This window comes from Bactrocera latifrons, unplaced genomic scaffold (genome assembly GCF_001853355.1).
Source record: "Bactrocera latifrons isolate USDA-ARS-PBARC rearing strain unplaced genomic scaffold, ASM185335v1 scaffold_70, whole genome shotgun sequence".
In the NCBI taxonomy this organism is placed as follows: domain Eukaryota; kingdom Metazoa; phylum Arthropoda; class Insecta; order Diptera; family Tephritidae; genus Bactrocera; species Bactrocera latifrons.
In genome coordinates this window covers 17934-37676 of record NW_017537379.1, presented here as the reverse complement: position 1 = coordinate 37676, position 19743 = coordinate 17934, and the positions used below count along the sequence as shown (strand labels likewise).

The 19743-nt window shown below is 33.5% G+C and overlaps 1 protein-coding gene across 5 annotated transcripts in view; it reads right to left on the bottom strand.

The window, feature by feature from the left end:
* The window catches only part of LOC108975956 (cationic amino acid transporter 3), a 39943-nt gene that overhangs the window by 5369 nt on the left and 14831 nt on the right, over positions 1–19743 (bottom strand). For 2 of the 5 annotated variants that reach the window (XM_018944814.1, XM_018944813.1), the window contains exon 1: positions 12595–12733. The exons of 2 other annotated variants lie outside the window; for them this stretch is intronic. The gene's annotated coding sequence lies outside the window, so the exon portion shown is untranslated. Of the gene's footprint in view, positions 1–12152; positions 12193–12594; positions 12734–19743 lie in introns of those variants that run through there. One more of the 5 variants, XM_018944809.1, reaches the window with a different exon arrangement.

Sequence of the window (19743 nt, the reverse complement as noted above, 5' to 3'; positions counted from 1 at the left end):
CCACTTCTGTATTTTGAACACTGTGCTTCGACAACGCTCTCTGCAAGAAACCACCTGTCCGTCCTTAGTCTAGATTTTGAAAAGGCTTTCGACAGAATTGGTGCACATATAGTTTTACGAGAATTAGAACGCTGGTGCGTTGGAGACAAAATCTACAGTTTGTTTAGAGCCTTCCTCCTGAATCGTAAAATTTTTGTCAGCGTAAATAATCAAAACCCCTTTGCATAACGGCGTGCCACAAGGCTCACCTCTTTCAGTCACCTTATCTATAATTGCTTTTAATGAATTCAGCTCCCTATTATCCCAATATGATACGGTTGAACATTTAATGTAAGCTGATGACGTTCTAACATTTTCCGCTCTCAAAGACCTTACACTAATGACAGAAACTTTCACGAGAATTCTAGATGACATATCCAACTGGTCAAAAACCTCTGAATGTAAAATCTCAGCTAACAAAAGCTTCCTATCCTATCCCTTTCTAATAACCAAATTCCTCACACTAATACACTCAGAATACTTGGTATAATTTTTATAAAAAACTAACTTACAAGGAACATTGTAAATATGTTAGAATAAATTTAATACCTAGACTTAACATTATTAAGTATTTATCATCTAAGCACTGTCATATACATATGTCAAATCTTGTAAWTATTGTAAAAGCACTGATGTTATCAAAAATTGATTTTGGACTCGCGATATATGGTCACTGCGCAAAATCTCACCTTGCATGCATCCAAGCGCCTTACCACACAGCAGTAAGAAGAAGCATACACGCGTTCCCCACCTCTCCGATCAGAGCCGTTTTAGCCGAAGMAGGCCTACCGAACATCCAGCAAAGAACTAAATATAATACCATGATGCTTCTACCTAGGATTCTCCATAATAGGAACAAAACCTTTTTCAACATCCTCGAGACGTCTACAACTAGGATGAATGCATCGAACAAACATTCCACYTTCATGCAATGCGTAGCCCTGATCAACGACCTCAATCTAATGTCCACACTCGAATTACTCGTCGAGCCTGACCATCCACAATGGTTGACTCCCAAACACTCTTTTATAAACACTCTGTCAAAGCACCAGAAACTAAAAACCAGCTCCAACGAATTTTTTCTGCTCTTCAACGAGGCTATTGAGTCCTATAAACCAGAATGGGAACCCWTATATACCGAMGGGTCGAAAACGGATACTACTACCACGTTTGCCGTGTCAAACGATCATGGTGTCGCTATTACTGTCGGTGCTTTGCCAACATATTGCTCGGTTTTTACAGCAGAAGCTGCAGCAATTTACGAAGCGGTTCTATTCGCCTCATCAACAGCAAATAATTCATGGGTACCAGGGCATGCTGGTATAAAAGGCAAGCAGGTAAACATGCAAGAGAAGGTAGTAGAGAGCCGTTGGTGTTCTTTCCCCACTTTACTACTAAAGACATCAAAGAACATAACAGAATAGAACAAGAACAAGAACAAGAACAGAATAATACTGCCATCATATACATCTCCGAGATTGGACTAGCTACCAACATCACTACAGAGTTCAAAACCCAACTGGTGTAAAACCTATCTACCCATCGGACTGCTTATGCCACAACATCAAGACGTTCACTCGTCTTAGAATAGGCCACACTACAAGAACTCACAGCCATATTCTTAACGGTACCGATCAACAAAGCTGCCACCATTGCAACGCTCCCACCCAATCAGTCATTCACCTCATCGATGAATGCCCTGCACTGCATTTATTAAGGAAATCAACCTTTGAGAATAAGTGACCTTCCGACCTTCTCAAAGCAACAAACAGCGATAACATCAGTGCCATTAATAAATTTCTTAAACTGTGTAATATCAAAGACATATAACACCACATACAACTAAATAATCTTACTAAATATTTTCTTTTCACCATAATCTTAGTATTAAGAGCCGAAGGGCCTGGTAGCCAGTGCTGATTCTTACAAGTGGATTAATTATTTATAGTTAGTTCTCTTTTAAATAAATAAATAAAAAAATATAGTATCGAACGAAGCTCAGAAAGGATTAGTTTTATTCATAATATGAAACTGACTTTCTGTTCGGCACAAATTAATCTACTACAAAAGAATTATAGCGCAAAGATTATCAAACATGGTAACAACTACTTTCATTTATATACAGTTATATTACTTTTACAGTTATCCGCTTTTATTTTTATTAAAAAATGTCAATATTTTTTTACTAACTCGTAAAACCTGCATGGTTTATAAGATATTTTCTAACTTCCACAAGCAACTCTTTTCCGAAATCCACTTCGACATTTGTTTTCAGAAAAACTGATGAACCGCACAAAAGAATTACTTTTTTGATTCCAAAAATATTTTTTGAGGTTTGAAGTGATGACGTAGAAAACTATTTTATTCATACTTCATACTTCAAATAGTTGGTGAATAACATTATTCAGTAGGGAAGTAGAGAGATCTGATTGACAGCTTAACTAGATGTGCATACTAGAACACTTAGCTTCAACCCAATGCATTTGAGACGAACAGCGAAGGAAAACAAAATGCAAGGTGAGAATGTACCATGCTAATAAGGACCATCTGCTCAGACTGATATTAACCGTTACGCAAATGTAAAAAGGAAGTTCAATTAAATCAGCGGTCAATACCAAACCGCCAGGCACGCCAAATGGTAAAAAGCCAGAAATCCTAAATGGCAACAGATTTGCCTTGCTGAGCAACGAGACTAACGATGATGCAAAGGGTACCACCACAGTCGTGAATGCCAAACCCCCTCCATTCGATTTGCTTGAGCGTAGCTTAAATGCACTTGTCTCCAAAATAAGCAATTTAATAGACACAAAAAATTTTCATATTGGGCGCTTGAAAAAAGATGATGAGATAGATGAAATAAAAATTCAAACAAACACTGAAAATCTCAAAACCCACTGAAGCGCTAAAAGGCCGAGTTGTTGTCATAAAAGGTATAGAGTATTCCGTGGACTCTAACGATGTTAAAGGAGCACTGGAAAAATGTGGTTTTGGCATTAAATCAGTAGTAAATATTTTTAACAGGTGCAAAGTCCCACACCAATGTTCAAAATAGAATCGATGCCAAATTCTAACCAACTAAAGAAAAATGAAATATCCCTGGTTTACAATTTAAAATATCTGCTCCATCGCAGAATCACTGTTGAAGAACCACATAAGAGAAATGGTCCAGTACAAGGTACAAACCGCCAAGAATATGGACACACGAAGCATATTGCACTCTACGCAGTGTCTGTATGATGTGGGGTAATCTACATCCCACTTCTAAACGCATCCCAAGTAAAGACGATTAAAAAATGCAGCAATTGTGTCCTAACAAAAATATTGAACTCGCCGTCTATATTTCGAAACCAGTAAATCTTAAAGACAATGCTTCACAAGGGTGCTATGCAAACGTCTTGAAAGGCAATACTGCAGAAATGAAATTGCCCCAAAACCAACCAAATGGAAGTGTTGAAACTATGATTAAAAGCCTCACAAAATGTACAAGTATGACACAATTTATGGCTTCAATGCAAAATATGATTCAATAGATGATTTGATTATCCAAAACCAAATGTTGCAAACTTTTTCAAGTAATAAATGAGTATATTGAACATTTGCTTATGGAATGCTAACGGTGTTAAATAACATAAATTGCACCTTATTAGATTTCTTGATGAAAATTATATTGATGTTATGTATTGTATTGTCAGAAACTTGAACAAAAACAATTTCTTTTTACCGGGATTTAGACTCTACAACCACCCAGATGGAAGGACACATGGAGGAACAGCAGTGTTGGTTAGAAAACGGTTAAATCACCACGCATCAGAATCGTATACCACAGCTCAATTACAAGCTATATCAATAACTATAAAAAAAAGAATTCTAGCAGGTGGAGATTGCAATGCAAAACACACGTATTGGGGCTCACGACTAATTTATCCAAAAGACGACAACTGTATCACACTATTGTAAATGGGAACAATAACCTTAGCATAATTCTTCTAGTAAGCCGACATATTGGCCTAGTGATCGCAACAAAATACCAGATTTAATTAATTTTGCTGTAATCAAAAATTTAGATAAATCGCACATAACAGTTGTACTGATTTATCTTCTGATCACTCTCCTGTACTAATAAAGATATGTGGACCACCTATATTCTTTGGTCCAAAAGTGGGTCTAACATCTTATAAAACGAATTGGCTAAAATATAAAAAATACGTGAGTAGCCACATTAATATTGAGCACAAAATATGTACGGGAAGAGATAGACCAATCAAGCTTCTATTAGGGATGGATAGATTGCTTACAGAATCGATTCTCGATTCCGATTATATTTTATATTTTTCGATTCCAAGAATCGATTAATCGAGCGCAAGAATCGATTCTTTCGATTTCATCGTCACTCTCTTTTTCACTCAATGTGCGATTTTGATTAGGACTAGACGGAGTTAAAGAAAGTTTATGAGATTTTTCGAGATGTTTGATTAATCTAGATTGGTGACACTGAACATTCGACCCGTTGTTTATTTCTTTAAAGTATCCATACAGCTCTAGGCGCCATTTTAATAAATTTATCGTCAAGAATTAAGAATCGCGTGTTTTCTTGTGCTCGTATGTAGTATGTATGCGAATTCCACCTAATTTTCTTTTGTAACGGTTAAAAATGTATCAAACATAAGTTTTCCACCCAGGACTCTTTTTGCATACAAAATTTAAGAAATTCTTGAAGCGTGTTTAACACTTGTTAAAAAAAAAATACATAACAAGTAACATCTCAGTAAAATGTAAGAAACATGCAAAGTAATTCAAAATAATCACATAATTAACGCAAACACTTAAATTACATAATATCTATTAAAGTGCTGCCCCTCAAACTTTAACATTTATATGGTTGTTGTGTTAGCATTTAAGCTAACCATGAAAGTAGCAAAAACAGTGTTACTCAACACCCTAAGATTTTGTAGCGTTAAGTCTATGTATGTAAACAAAGCAAAGGTTTATTACTGTATATGCTGAGGTACGTGTAACTTGAAACTAGTCACTTAATTAATAGCAAAGTCGAATGTCAAGAATCGATTCTTAATCGACTTGGACTACTGAAGATCGATTCAGAAAAATCGATTATTTTACGAGAAAACTCGATTATCGAGTAGAATCGGAATCGAGTTTACCATCCCCAGCTTCTACCCTGTCTTTCTAAATTATATGAAAAAGTGTTATCATCAAAGTCTTAATTAAACAAGTAAGGAAGGGCTCAGTTCGGGTGTCACCGAACATTTTATACTCTCGCATGATAAAGTGATAATCGAGATTTCAGGCGTGGTTGTGAACCGATTTCACCCATATTTGGAACATGTCATCAGAGTGTTAAGAAAGTATTATACACCGAATTTCATTGAAATCGGTAGAGTACTTCCTGAGATATGGTTTTTGGTTCATAAGTGGGCGACGCCACGCCCATTTTCAATTAAAAAAAAAAGCCTGGATGCAACTTCCTTCTGAGATTTCTTCCGTAAAATTTAGTGTTTCTGACATTTTTTGTTAGTCGGTTAACGCACTTTTAGTGATTTTCAACATAACCTTTGTATGGGAGGTGGGCGTGGTTATTATTTGATTTGTTCCATTTTTGAACTGTATATGGAAATGCCTGAAAGAAACGACTCTATACAGTTTAGTTGACATAGCTATAGAAGTTTTTGAGATATGTACAAAAAAGTTAGTAGGGGGCGGGGCAACGCCCACTTTTTCAAAAAAATTACGTCCGAATATGCCCCTCCCTAATGCGATCCTTTGTGCCAAATTTCATTTTAATATCTTTATTTATGGCTTAGTTATGACACTTTATAGGTTCTCGGTTTCCGCCATTCGAACTTAAACCTTCTTATGGAGCCAAGAAATACGTTTACCAAGTTTCATCATGATATCTCAATTTTTACTCAAGTTACAGCTTGCACGGACGGACGGACAGACAGACATCCGGATTTCAACTTTACTCGTCACCCTGATCACTTTGGTTATATAACCCTATATCTGACTCTTTTAGTTTTAGGACTTACAAATAACCGTTATGTGAACAAAACTATAATACTCTCTTTAGCAGCTTTGTTGCGAGAGTATAAAAATCGACAATTTATGGTAAAAGTTGGAGATTTCATATCTGACAGATAAGGGCTGGTGTACCACAAGGCAGAGTTTCAGACCCAACTCTATACATTACATTTACAGCAGATCTTCCATTATTCTTAACACCAATTTTTGCGGATGACAAAGCTTTATTGAGCCATAACAAATGACACATAATAACATCAAGAATATTAGCCCAGCACTTAGGGTCTGTCGAAGAATGGCTAGCCAACTGGCGTATAAATGTGAATAAACGAAAGTGTAAGCATGTTACATTTTCGCTAATACCAAAAATATGTCCGGCAGTAAAAATTAAAAATATTTTAGTATCCCAAGCGAATGAAGTAACTTATCTTGGAATTTCCTCTAGATAGAAGACTTACGTGGAGAAAACATATATCTAGTAAAACAACTTGCATGAAGATAAGAACTGCAAATTTAAATTGGCTTAAAAACTCCAAACTTAGCCTAGACAGCAAAGTGCTTTTATATAATGCGGTCATAAAGCCGATTTGGATGTATGGCATTCAACTGTGGAGTTCCAATCAAAAATGCTTAGAACAATCACGTGTTCACCATGGTACATGCGTAATGAAAATATCAAAAAAGCCTTGGTATTTCTATGGTAAAGAAAGAAGTAGAAGACAGCAGAATTAAATATATATCTAAACTCCGAGATCACCCAAATCCTTTCGCTAATGCTTTGGTATATTCCTGCGAAACACGACTTAAAATAAGAGATATGCCTGAGCATTCGAAGAAATCATAAAATAATACGTCGATGCCTAGAAATCGTAAAAGTAACCTTAGAGATGATAGAAAACCATTCCAGAAGCTGCTACAGCCATTGCGACAAAACGAACGGTTTTGACTACTAGTGATGACTTTTTTTTTCGAAGAGCCAGATCAAATGATTTTTATCTGAAATTAGTGATCACACTTGTCTCGACACGAAAGCACCACAAAAGCGAAATATCAATATTTCCACTGGACTTTCAAATTATTCTGAGTAGCACTGAAGCAAATTTGAAAGGTACATAATTTCTTGACAGAAGTATGGGATCGACTCACACTTTCTCAGCACGTTCAAAACATGTTTCGAAATATTTGATATAATATCTTAGCATTTTAATCTGTTTTAATAAAATTTTATTTTTATAACTTACAGTGCTCACARTGTTGTTTTATTTAATTGTTTTTAATGATTAAATTAAAGCGTTTGGATAGAATTTTTACGCCGAAATTATTAAAAATACTCCAACAAAATCGTATTAAAGAGCGACGTATCACCAAAACAATTCAATCTCAAGCAAGTGGTCGAATTTTTAAATAGATTTAAGATTTTATAACTTATTGTTAGGCTTTTAAAGCAAAAAAAACAGTATTTTTTAACCAGGGGTGGACAGAAAATTACCACATAATGTCCTGAGCCTAACCAAAGCTCCGGCATTGGTAGTACCAGTATTGGACTTCCTGAGGAAGAGGGTGTAAATAATGTGATCAACATTTTTATGAAATATGCTATAGATGGATCCTAGACTCACATTCGCTTATCAACAAGTTAAAAGCTGTCATGGTGTTTATTTCTAACCATTGACCCTGCATACCATATGCCTTATTGAACCCTGCGATTTACTCAGGTTCCTTTCAATTAATTATCCACTAAAAATCGTTTCTTGTTTCAGTATACCTTTTTTGAAAAAAAAAGAAAACAGAAACTAATTTTAACTAAATAATAAGGTATTAATCGACTTAATATGCTATATGTAGCAATAGAGTTCTATTGAATCGGGTCAGAAATGTAAAACTTCATCAGACTTGGTCTAAAGCTATATACCTGTCATACTTTCATTCATTGGACCATTTACCCGAGCATAACTGCCAATCAACAAGTTATTCTATGTATTTATAGATTACTAAGTGATTGTCTAATTGTTTTACGAAGTCGACAAGGTAATCAATTATTCGTGACTTTTTCCTAGACACACTCGGGTGCTTTCAATGATAGAAGCGTCTTGCGTCTTATTTATCGGAATGTGAACAACAAAGTAAATTCTATCAAGAAGCCTCCTTAGGCATTACAAATCAACACATATGTACAGCTGTTGTACTCATGTCTGTTTAAATATTTTATAATTTATTTACATATGTATGTATGTATGTGTTTAAACAACTTTTACCGTTTCTAAAGATAAACGCGTTGCAAAAGGTCACAAACACACGTACTGACAATTATCCATACTATACATATGTATATAGATTTATAGCTTTATATATAAGAAGGGCATAATAAATGTGCAAAAACAAGTAAGATAATAACAAATAAAATTATTTTAATTGCATTAAGTTTCGTTTGTTTATTGGCCAGATATTTTTACATTATTTCACATTAAATTATTTACCAGTACGTTTTTGTACAATAATCACACAAAGTACACAAGTATTCAAGCGCACGGAGTTTCAAAGTGAAACCGGTTGTCTTTAAAAAGTTATTTATTTATATGCTTTTTTGACATGATAAATACTTTGACAAATTATAGGCGAGTTTTCCACCTTTGAATTGGAGAGCACACAATAAATAACCCGTGCCTATTGCTTTTGTGGAGGGGAAAGCCCTGGAAATTATATATTATATATGTGTACGTTCGCCTTGTTACTAAGTTTTATAATTTAGTTACACGAATAAGTGTGTAGACATAAAAAATTAAATAAAGTATATAATATGTAAGTAAAACTATATATAAAAAATTTGAAACAAAAGTACCAAAGAACATGATTTTTTTCCAAAACAGCATTTTAGATCAGCTTAGAGAAGGCACTTTGCTTTAATCTTAAAATCAAAATCAAATGCAAATGAGCCAAACGCAATAACCTTACGACATAATAGAAACGTGATCTTATTAATAATTAAGTGAATTTTTTGAGTTATAATGCTTGTAAAAACTAAAAAAATTTGTGGGTAAACAAAATACAACAAACAAAACAAATTAAAACAAAAGTATCAAAAAAGCAACAAGTGCAATTAATCAGCCGCAAATACGTCCATGAAATTATATTAATTCAGAAAGCTAACTACTCATGTGCATACCATGTATGTATGTAATGCCTTTCACGAGTTTTGTTTTGGTACTACAAAACACGTACACCAAATTAACCGAGGCAGTAAAAACTAAACAAAATCATAAAAAAGCTGAAGAACACTTGAGCCGCTCAAGGTTGTTGACTGAAGTTGAAATGTCTTTTAAAATTAAGAAACCGTAATAGCAACCAAACATACAATTTTATACTCATTTAAATGGAAAGTATGCATATAAACCTATAAACCTTAGCCACAAGCAAAATATAATTGTTAGTGAAAATACGCATGTTATTGTTATACATTAATACCGCCAGCAAAATATATAACATTTGACTCACTGACTAATCGCACAGAATATGCTCGACATTAGCCCTGTTCTCGCCGTCTAAACTTCAATCGGAATTGAACAACTGCGCGAATATTTTTAAAAAACACACAATCAGAAAAGTAATCAAATAGCAACTTTCGTAATAAGCTATCAGTGTCAGAACTAAATATTATATATTATTTATTAAAGTATTTTTTTATATGTAATTCAAAGAATTCCGACTTGATTTCAGCATTTCATAAAAATCAAAATATTGTTCAACGGTGTCTTAGAATTCTTAGGGCCCTCTCTAATACTTAGTATATATCGTCGACCGCAAATGTTCTCTATTTAAACGTACACACAACTAAGCCAGTGACGTTTTCAAAAAGTCCCGAAGGCGACGTTACCACTTTCTAATAATAATCCAATTATAGAACCAATTATCAGCAATATAGTAACGTTCCGTTTTAGATGGTGGAAAGCAATAAATAACAGTTATAAATTCAATTAGTATGAAATATTTTGACAGCTGATATGAAAAGAAAATTATATATATAAATTTTATGAGTCTTGACTCTTATGACTGAGTTTGACGTAGAAAATACAAAAAATTTTAACTTTTTTATTCGCCACGTGGCACTCAAGAGGCTGTAAAGTTGTCATAGATAGTCACATTTTTACTGCTTTTTATTGAGTTATCAATAGAACTTATATTCGTTGTCGTAAATGCGGCAACGTTTCGACATAATTTCCATTTATACTAGCTTCAGATTCGTAATATAATAATTCAATGTTAAATCCTTGCTAAAAAAATATTGTTATATTGTCGATATTAAGAGTCAGTATATTTGTATAACTATAACTTTTACTTTAACAAATGTTTAAGATCTAATTTCAGAGGTTAAATGTCAAAAGAAAATTATCAATCTCAATATGTATTTAAAATGATGACTTCTTTAGATATAGAAGTACTTTAAGAAATATGCTCGCATATAGCTAAAAATAAGCTAGATGTCTTCGATTTGCCATTTCTCTTCTCTAAGCTCTTCTAAAGAAATTGTTTGATGATCCATTTAAAACACGTTGCTAGATGATATGATAACTTTGAAAACTTAATAGCAACGTCTTGATTTTTTTTCTTTTTTCTTTATGTTCCTTTTGGTTCGTATATTGTAGTTGGGGTAAAACACCAAATAAAATGCAAAGCTCCAAAGTATAACAATTAGGTATAGCGCCCACATAAAATCATATGTGGACATTAAGGTGAACCGTAAAACAGGAAGTGCTCGATTTTTCAATCATTTTCAGTGTTATTTTACTAATAACCCTTGACATCAGAGATTATTTCTACTTCGCAAATCTACTGAGATGACTGAGATACTACCTATACTATATTTACACTCCGTGTGAGACATCTTATACGTCTGCAATGAGGAGACTAACTAAAGCCTATAAATATTAAATTAAGTTATGGGGTTACATGGGTTTCCACGGGTAAAAAACAGTATTTTTTCAACGGCGCACTTAGCTTAGCTAGCCTCGAGTGTACAAGTTCTCAAGGCTGTATCTCCGAAGCTATTACTTGGTCTTCGGAGACTTGAAATTTAGGACAATATTCTAGATGTGTTGTAGAATTTAATAAGATAATAAAAACTATATTTTTTGAATCCCGTAAAGCCTGGAAACTCCTTATAGTTTCGATCTAGAAAATGTAAGCAATGATGACAATAAGAAATCGAAAACACATTTTTAACACATTTAAGAACTATCCTAATCTACATAGATAGCAAATCCATTTCATAATTTCAAAACTAATTATGCAAATTTAGAAGTGCATGTTCAACAATATTAAAATGAAATACAGAATGTGTACAAAAGCCATATAAATTATATAGCAGTATATATATTATTTTACTACCTTGAAGTCCACCTTCAACAACACTAACATTCAAATAATAAATAAGCTTAGCTTGGTAAAAACAGCTCTTGAATATGGTCAGTTGCTTTTGAAGAGAACGTTTTCGCAAACTGAAGGTGTTAAAAAAATCTTAATCGCATCGAATTACTGTTCAGCATTATTTAAGTTAAAAACTAAAATTTAAGTTATATAATTATTTTTGTAAATTGTCATATATATATTTTCATAGTATATTTCATTTCAAGATCTTGACTCAGCTTATATCTATAGGAGGAAACAGCATTCGAAGAAATCATAAAATAATACGTCGATGCCTAGAAATCGTAAAAGTAACCTTAGAGATGATAGAAAACCATTCCAGAAGCTGCTACAGCCATTGCGACAAAACGAACGGTTTTGACTACTAGTGATGACTTTTTTTTTCGAAGAGCCAGATCAAATGATTTTTATCTGAAATTAGTGATCACACTTGTCTCGACACGAAAGCACCACAAAAGCGAAATATCAATATTTCCACTGGACTTTCAAATTATTCTGAGTAGCACTGAAGCAAATTTGAAAGGTACATAATTTCTTGACAGAAGTATGGGATCGACTCACACTTTCTCAGCACGTTCAAAACATGTTTCGAAATATTTGATATAATATCTTAGCATTTTAATCTGTTTTAATAAAATTTTATTTTTATAACTTACAGTGCTCACAATGTTGTTTTATTTAATTGTTTTTAATGATTAAATTAAAGCGTTTGGATAGAATTTTTACGCCGAAATTATTAAAAATACTCCAACAAAATCGTAACAATGATATTAACGCGATATTTTATTTCAAAACGTCCGTGCCATGAAAACTTTCTCCGTCTCCACGATCAATAACGGCAATAAAGGTTCCTTAAAGTTCAATAAATAATTGCATTTGTAATATTTACGCGAAGTTTCAAATTTAATTTTTGACACTGATACAGGTACCATGCAATGTATACTTTTCAATCGTATTTTTAACACAATTAATGCGGCGAAGTGTCTTACAAACAACGTGGAAATTATAATAATTACAACGATTTTATTGGCAATGCACTTGCATCCGGGTTAGAGCGATCGCACACGCGCAGTCGGCAATCCGTTTGAGTAAACTCACAGGCTATTTGGTTGTAACGTATCCGCACCGTGGGTACAGGCAGGTAAACAGCTCTTCCCTAACATTTACCACTAAATAAGAGTCGAACACGATCACTGCAATATGTAGCACTCTACACCTCTACGCGCGACACGCTACAAACTCGTTCTGAAAGCGCCGTGTCTGGAGTAAGCCAACAAAAAGCTTTAGCCGCACAGCTGCGCTGCCAACAACAACGCACACAAACACACGCGACCACTTAACTGGCGGCGTCGCAGCTGTGACAAGCACTCTTTTTTTATTTCTCGACGAAGTTCAACAACTTGGTCAAGAAATAAAGTGTTGTTGCTTTTGTTGTACTTCTAAAGCTTAGTAGTATTGCGGTAGTTATCGGTTGATATTGGTTAACACTTCACATTTGGTCACCATAAATCCAGATTGCACCGAACGAACGCCCATTGATCGGCATGACGTACAATTAGTTGAGCTACTGTGGATTTGTTGCTGTTGTTGTACGTTTATTATTGTTTAATTTACCATTATTAAGTTTTTTATGATTTGGTTATTCTGTGATTATGCGGCACGTTAAAGAATCATTAGCAACAAGTATCAGTAAAATAAGGCATAAGTGAGTTGAGGCAGTATTAAGTGAGCAGCGTTATTCATCATCTTATTGCTCCCCAATATCGTCGCGTTGCGTCAGCATCAACATTATCGCATTTAAACGCAATTGCCGATCGTTATCACACGCAACGTTGATATGCTTAATGGTTCTCAAACAAATAAATGCGCGTATATACATACGTACAGTGTGTCGGAAATGAGCAAAACCGCAAGCTTTTAAAAATATAGTTGGTTAGTGGAAATTAAGTAAATGCCACATCATCGCCAACAAAGGGTTGCGGAATTGTAAATAAAATGTCGCTTACGGAACGGTCTGCGATAGTAATTGAACCAATATATCGGGAGTAGAAGCTACATGCAAGTAAAAGTGCAGTAACTACCAAATTTTATTTTTATGTATAGTCAGAAATGTGTAAACGTCAGATAGGTTCTTTTTACTAGTAAAATTTTTTTCAGTGTACAGTTTTATAAAAATTATGACTCAAACCATTAAGAAAAAAGAATGTAAAAGTGACGCTTGACTTAACCTGAAAGAATACACCATTTAATTTCGTGAAAACATTTTGCAGGTATACCCGTTTGTGGCGATATCATTTGAGTCCTCGTTAACAATGAATTAATCACAAACATTGAATTCGTTTTCTCATAACGCTCGAAATCTCGCTAACACTAGAAATAGAGCAACCGCTTTGGAGGCAAATTTATGATGTTCGTCGGATCAGAGAGCGAAGCCTGATAATACACAACGGTTACATGGGTTTCCTCAGGTAAAAGACAAACGTTTTCAACATTTTTTTCTTATATTAAAATGGGATATTTTGTTAGAATTTTTTTTATTACAAACATATAACATTAACAAAGAAATTCTGAAATTTTTGGAAACAAATATTTTAAACTCAGCCATTGCGACGCCATTTCAGGTGACTCCTCCGAAAAAAGATGCACTCGCGTTGGCAGGATAATTCCTTACAGAATCATATAAAGTGAAAAAATACGTGTTTTAGTTCAAACCTTAACTAAGAACTGGGACGAAGAATAAAACTGAAAACTGGATTTTGGCAGACATTTTTACAAAAAAATTAAATTTCAATCAAAATATATTGGTTATCGAAAAAAAATCCTTCGTCCAAGTCTTTAAGAATTGTATCTCAAAGACCTATGTAAAATTTCTTGAAGATCGGTTGAGTAGTTCTCGAGAAATCTTGCCAAATGATTTATTTATAAAAAAAACGGTTTATACACATATATCAAAAGTATTTGTCCAACTATACTATATTCGACAGCTACGACGAACTATATACCAAAAACCATACGATAACGGGCACATAAAATTGTTCTTACTAAAGCTGTCACATGGTTTTATCAGCTTTGCTCATAAACACAAATAATTGTAGATAATCATTGAAATCATTGAAATATATTTTCCAGTGCTTAATTGACAGTTAGTAAATAAGTCAAAAGCTTAACGTTGAAGTGTTTTTCTATTTCGTAATTCATATGTTGGTCATAACCTTAATTTACAAGTGAGCATCGAAATACTTCACAAGCTTGTTTGCTTTACTGAAGTAATTCTTCCTCATCTATGAAATGAAGGTGTTCTTAAAATATTCTGTAATCTTAACATTCTCGTTTTAAAATAATCACAACCAGTTTAAGTACATGGTATGCGCGTTTTTTGGTAAAAAAAATGTAAGTTCGCATATGAGCGAAATCGGACCACTGCCACGTCCACAAAACGCTATTAAACGCAAACCTGTAAATTACCATTACTAAGCACTAAATAAAAATAGCAGGATCAAGAGGCTCCCCCCAATAATTTTAACGTACGAGTATTCTCGTATATCTTTTAAACCACTAAAGCTGCAAAAACTTAATTTGCCCAGCACAAATATTATACGAACCCCCCTCGTCAGTGTGAAAATGGAAGAAGTCGCTGTTCCGCATGCAGACTTGATAGAATTTATGTGCATTCGTATTTGCGCTAATAGTGTCCATATCTACTTAACTTTTTCTTATATAACGCCTCACTTGGTCATATCTGTATATATGCAGCATGCTTCATTGATAAATAATTGATGATTGTACCATTCCTATTGGTACTCGCTTATGTTTTAACGATTTCTTAGATGAAATGTCGGAGTTGAGTCTTAACCAAATTAATTTACTTTCAAACGAGTTTGGTAAGATCGTAGATCTAGTTTACGTTGATAACGCTGCAATGTTCTCTGTTGTCCGATGTGATCCTTTGGTTTGGCCAGAGGACTCGTATCATCCTGCTTTGGAAATTAACATCGAAATCATAGGCAACTTTGTTCATAATAATACACAAGACCTTTGTTTGCGAAAGCTTATTTAAGAAGGTTAATTACGAACTTTCTAAAGTAACTTTTTCAGATTACAGTGGCAATATTGAATTTGATGCTTCCCACTTTAATTGAACTATTTTAAAATTTATGTTCCGAAGTGTGTTGTTACTCAAAAAATGAGTTCTTTTAAAAAAAAATGGTTTAGTTGTTGACAACTCAAAATATTCTAAATTGCGTCGACAATTTACTGAACTCAACAAAATATGTTATAATAATTATATAAATAAAGTAAAAAATAATATTATACGTAATCCAAAATTGGTCTATGGTTTCGTCAATTCCAAACGCAGGATTTTTGATTTTCCGTCTACTATGAAATACAAGTCTAGTATGGCAATCACACCATTTCTAATATGTTCGCTGAATTCCTTAGGTCCAATTAGTCTCCAAAATCTAAAAAATTGTTCGGCATCAGCACAAGTTATGTCCGATTTCTGTCATTAATGCAAAAACTATTTTTTCGAAGCAGACGTCTTATATAAGTTAAATATGTTAGAACAATCATATAATTATGGCGCAGATATGATTCCATCATGCTTTCTTAAGAAATGTGCCAAATATAGATACTAACCCCTAATAAAACTATTTAATTCATCTCTTATGCAAGGCTTATTTCMATCCATATGGAAAAAGTCATTTATAATTCCTTTACATAAGAGTGGATTTAGGTCATCTATTGAAAACTATAGGGGAATAGCAAAGTTGTCTGCAATCTTAAACTTTTTGAAGCATTTATAACAGACGACATAACCTTCCGGATCTCTCCACTAATTTCTTGTTCTCAGCACGGTTTTCGTAAAGGGAAACCTACAATAACCAACTAATTTGCTTGAATTTGTAGCACATGTATCAAGGGCTTTAGGGAGAATAAGAAATCTGATGTTATATACACAGAGTTTAGTAAAGCTTTTGATAAAGTATCCCATTCAATTCTTTTGAATAAACTTGATCTTCTTGGTTTTCAACCACTATTTCTAAAATGGGTTGCTTCTTATCTTAGTAATAGAATTCAACAAGTCATATTTAACGATACTTTTTCTGGCATAGTCAATGTTCCTTCAGGCGTTCCTCAAGGTAGCCATCTTGGTCCAATTCTGTTCTTGTTATTTATTAATGACATATCATCTGTTGTTTAGTTTTCAAAAGTTTTATTATATGCTGACGATGTAAAACTTTTTAAAACATATACTTCAAACAGCGAAAGATGTCAGTTCCAATCAGACTTAAATAACCTAGTTTCTTGATGTGATAGGAATGGCATGCCATTGAACCTTAAAAAATGTAAAACGATGTGTTTTTCACGTAGATCTGAAGACCGTACTTCATACGCAATACAAAACTTTAGGTTGGAGCAGGTATGCAGTTTTGTTGATCTGGGAGTAAGTATGGACCCCAAACTCAATTTTAATCTTAGTTTTGTTAAAAACTAGTCTAAAGAAACGCATGAATGGGTCAGTCTGTAACACATCCCTCTTATCTGATATTAATTTTAACGTTCCCGCTCACTCCACCAGGCAGTTTCGACCCTTACTTTTAAAATTTTCTAGAAAAAATTTTGAGTTAAACGAACCATTTCGCCGTATATGTCATGATTTCAATTGTCTTTCCAGCATATTTGATCTAACAAACTCACTCTTTACCACTAAAAAATTATTTTATCTACTCTTAACAAGCAACATTTAAAAATAATAAACTTTAATTTAATTCTTAATTTTGGCTGTTGAAATTTTTGTTTCTGTAGCTGAGCAGCTTAAGATCGCAACGCTTAAAATTCTCGGTTAATCGTTGGGTATTATTATTATTACTATTTGCATATTATTAAAAGCTTGGCACTTTATACCAAATCCAATTAAACATGTTTGTAATTATGTATTTTTTGTGGCTATACCTGTGCCCAAAAAATAAGGTGACATTGTATTTATTTTGAAAATTCTTTATTTATTCTTCCCAATCAATTTCATACCCTTCAAAGTAATCCCCACCAGATGTAGTACATTATGCCAACGGATTTGCCAATCTTCGAAACACTGGTTGTAGTCACTTTCCGGGATGGCCTTCAGTTCCGTCTTCGCTGCGGCTTGAATATCGTATAAAAACGGTATCCCCGGAGCTTTCTTTTGAGCTTGGTGAACAGCTAGAAGTCGCACGGTCTCCAAATCCTTCGAAGCGCGCAGTTTAAATTCAAATGCCCTTTTGTGGGAATAGTATATAATTAACAACCATAATAATAAGCTTTAAAAGGAGAACACTAAATTTAGAATATGCGCAAATGAGGTTTTAAATTTTAAATTAAGAACAAGCCTTAAAGAAGTAATTACATATACCTACCGAATACCGCTTTATGGTTTATAACTTTGTTCAACTAAACTCTTCTTTGGCTTTACAAATCGTTACCCTCTAAAAAATATTTAACTTAAAAATGATTAACTGCGCTTACGAGGAAGACTTCTTGATATGCAAATCAATTGAAACAATAAGTAACTCTAAGTTGTAGTGACAATTCAAGCCATTCAATGTTGCATAATATAGCATATAATATATTAAATAAGCGATTCATGAAACTTATACAGTACACTTTATAGTACTACAAAAAGTTAAAACCGTTGATTTTCAAATCTAAAGAGATATAAAATATTTGATTTAAAAATATATAGTACAGTTTAAAAATATATTAAAAGGTAGGAGACTTATCGAATACCCTCGTAGATAATTACAAACAGGTTCGGGTAATTAATTGGTTATTCATCTTAATTAATACAAACTCAAAAATAGGTCAAATATTTAAATTTATTCAACTTCATACGAGTTTCAATCAGTTATTTACATTTTTTTGTACAAAATTAAAATATCATTATATGTACCTATAAGGCAACAAACTTTTAATCGCATTTCGGTATTTGTAACTAACCGTAGAAGGAAATTTTTTAATGGAAATATTTTCGCCTCCTCTGCCAATATGTTATATACAGTGAGTTACAAAATTATTCTACCCCTTTATACGTAGTTTTGATTATTTTTGTTTGTTTGGTTAAATTGAGTGACTTAGAAAGGGTGTAGAATATTTAATTATTAATATTTATTAGTTTAGTATAGTAATTACGTAATCTAGACTTAAAGACTTACGCCTGAACAACGTTTACAAATCGTTCAACTTTGTAACGTTCTGCAAAGAATGTGCTTCTCTCAACTTATGGTACGACTTGACGCATTTTACGTCGAAACCTTTAATATAAAATAAAGCTTGTGCAAGAACCGGCTTCATTTTATAAGCGACATCACCTCGCTCTATGGGCTCTTGAAAAGTTCCAAGGAGATCCGACGTTTTCGAACCTAATTTTGTTCACCTATGAAGCCCTTTTCTAACTCAATAGATATGTAGACATCCAAATTGCCACATTTGGGACGTAGAGCAATCTGAGTAGATTCAAGGGCTGCCATTTCATTCAGAAAAAATAACGGTGTGGTGTGGTCCATATTTCTTCAAAAATTATGCCGGTAAGAACGTCAGCGTCAATGGTAACCGTTCTCGCGCCAATTATTTCATCAATGGGTTTATTAATGGAACACTTTGGTGAGTAGATAATTTCACGTTTTCGCGCTTAGGGCCGGTCGATTAGCCACCTAGTATGATATCACACCGTTAGACTTTTTTCTGTGAAGATATATAATATGATAATTAACCTCAATGGATGGACCATCTGAGACGTAGCCGAGACCAACATTTGAAAGAGATAATCTTCAAAAAATAAATGCAAAATAATTGTTCCTCGAATGATAATAAGCATTCCACATTAAACTTGCAGGTTTTTCTCTAAAAAAAGTAGGGAACCTCTAAAGTTATTTAATTAGACGGCACATCTATTTCCGACACTTTTAAAATCATTCTTTCCTCATCCTTTATTCTAACGCATTTTGCAAAATTGCATAAATTTTACTGTCATTTACCATGGATGCGGCTCAAAGAACTTTATATCGCTTTTATATTATTCCAAAATTATTCATATATAATATTTAAGAGCCAAATACATTACATTATACCAAAATGGTGACGAAAAGGAGCGAAAAAAAAATCGAATTATTAAAAACAATTCCTGAATCACGGGTAACATTTCAACTTTCAAAGATATGATCTACTCTCTTTGGTTAATCTTCTGAGTTGTTTTTACATTCAAAGTCCCTT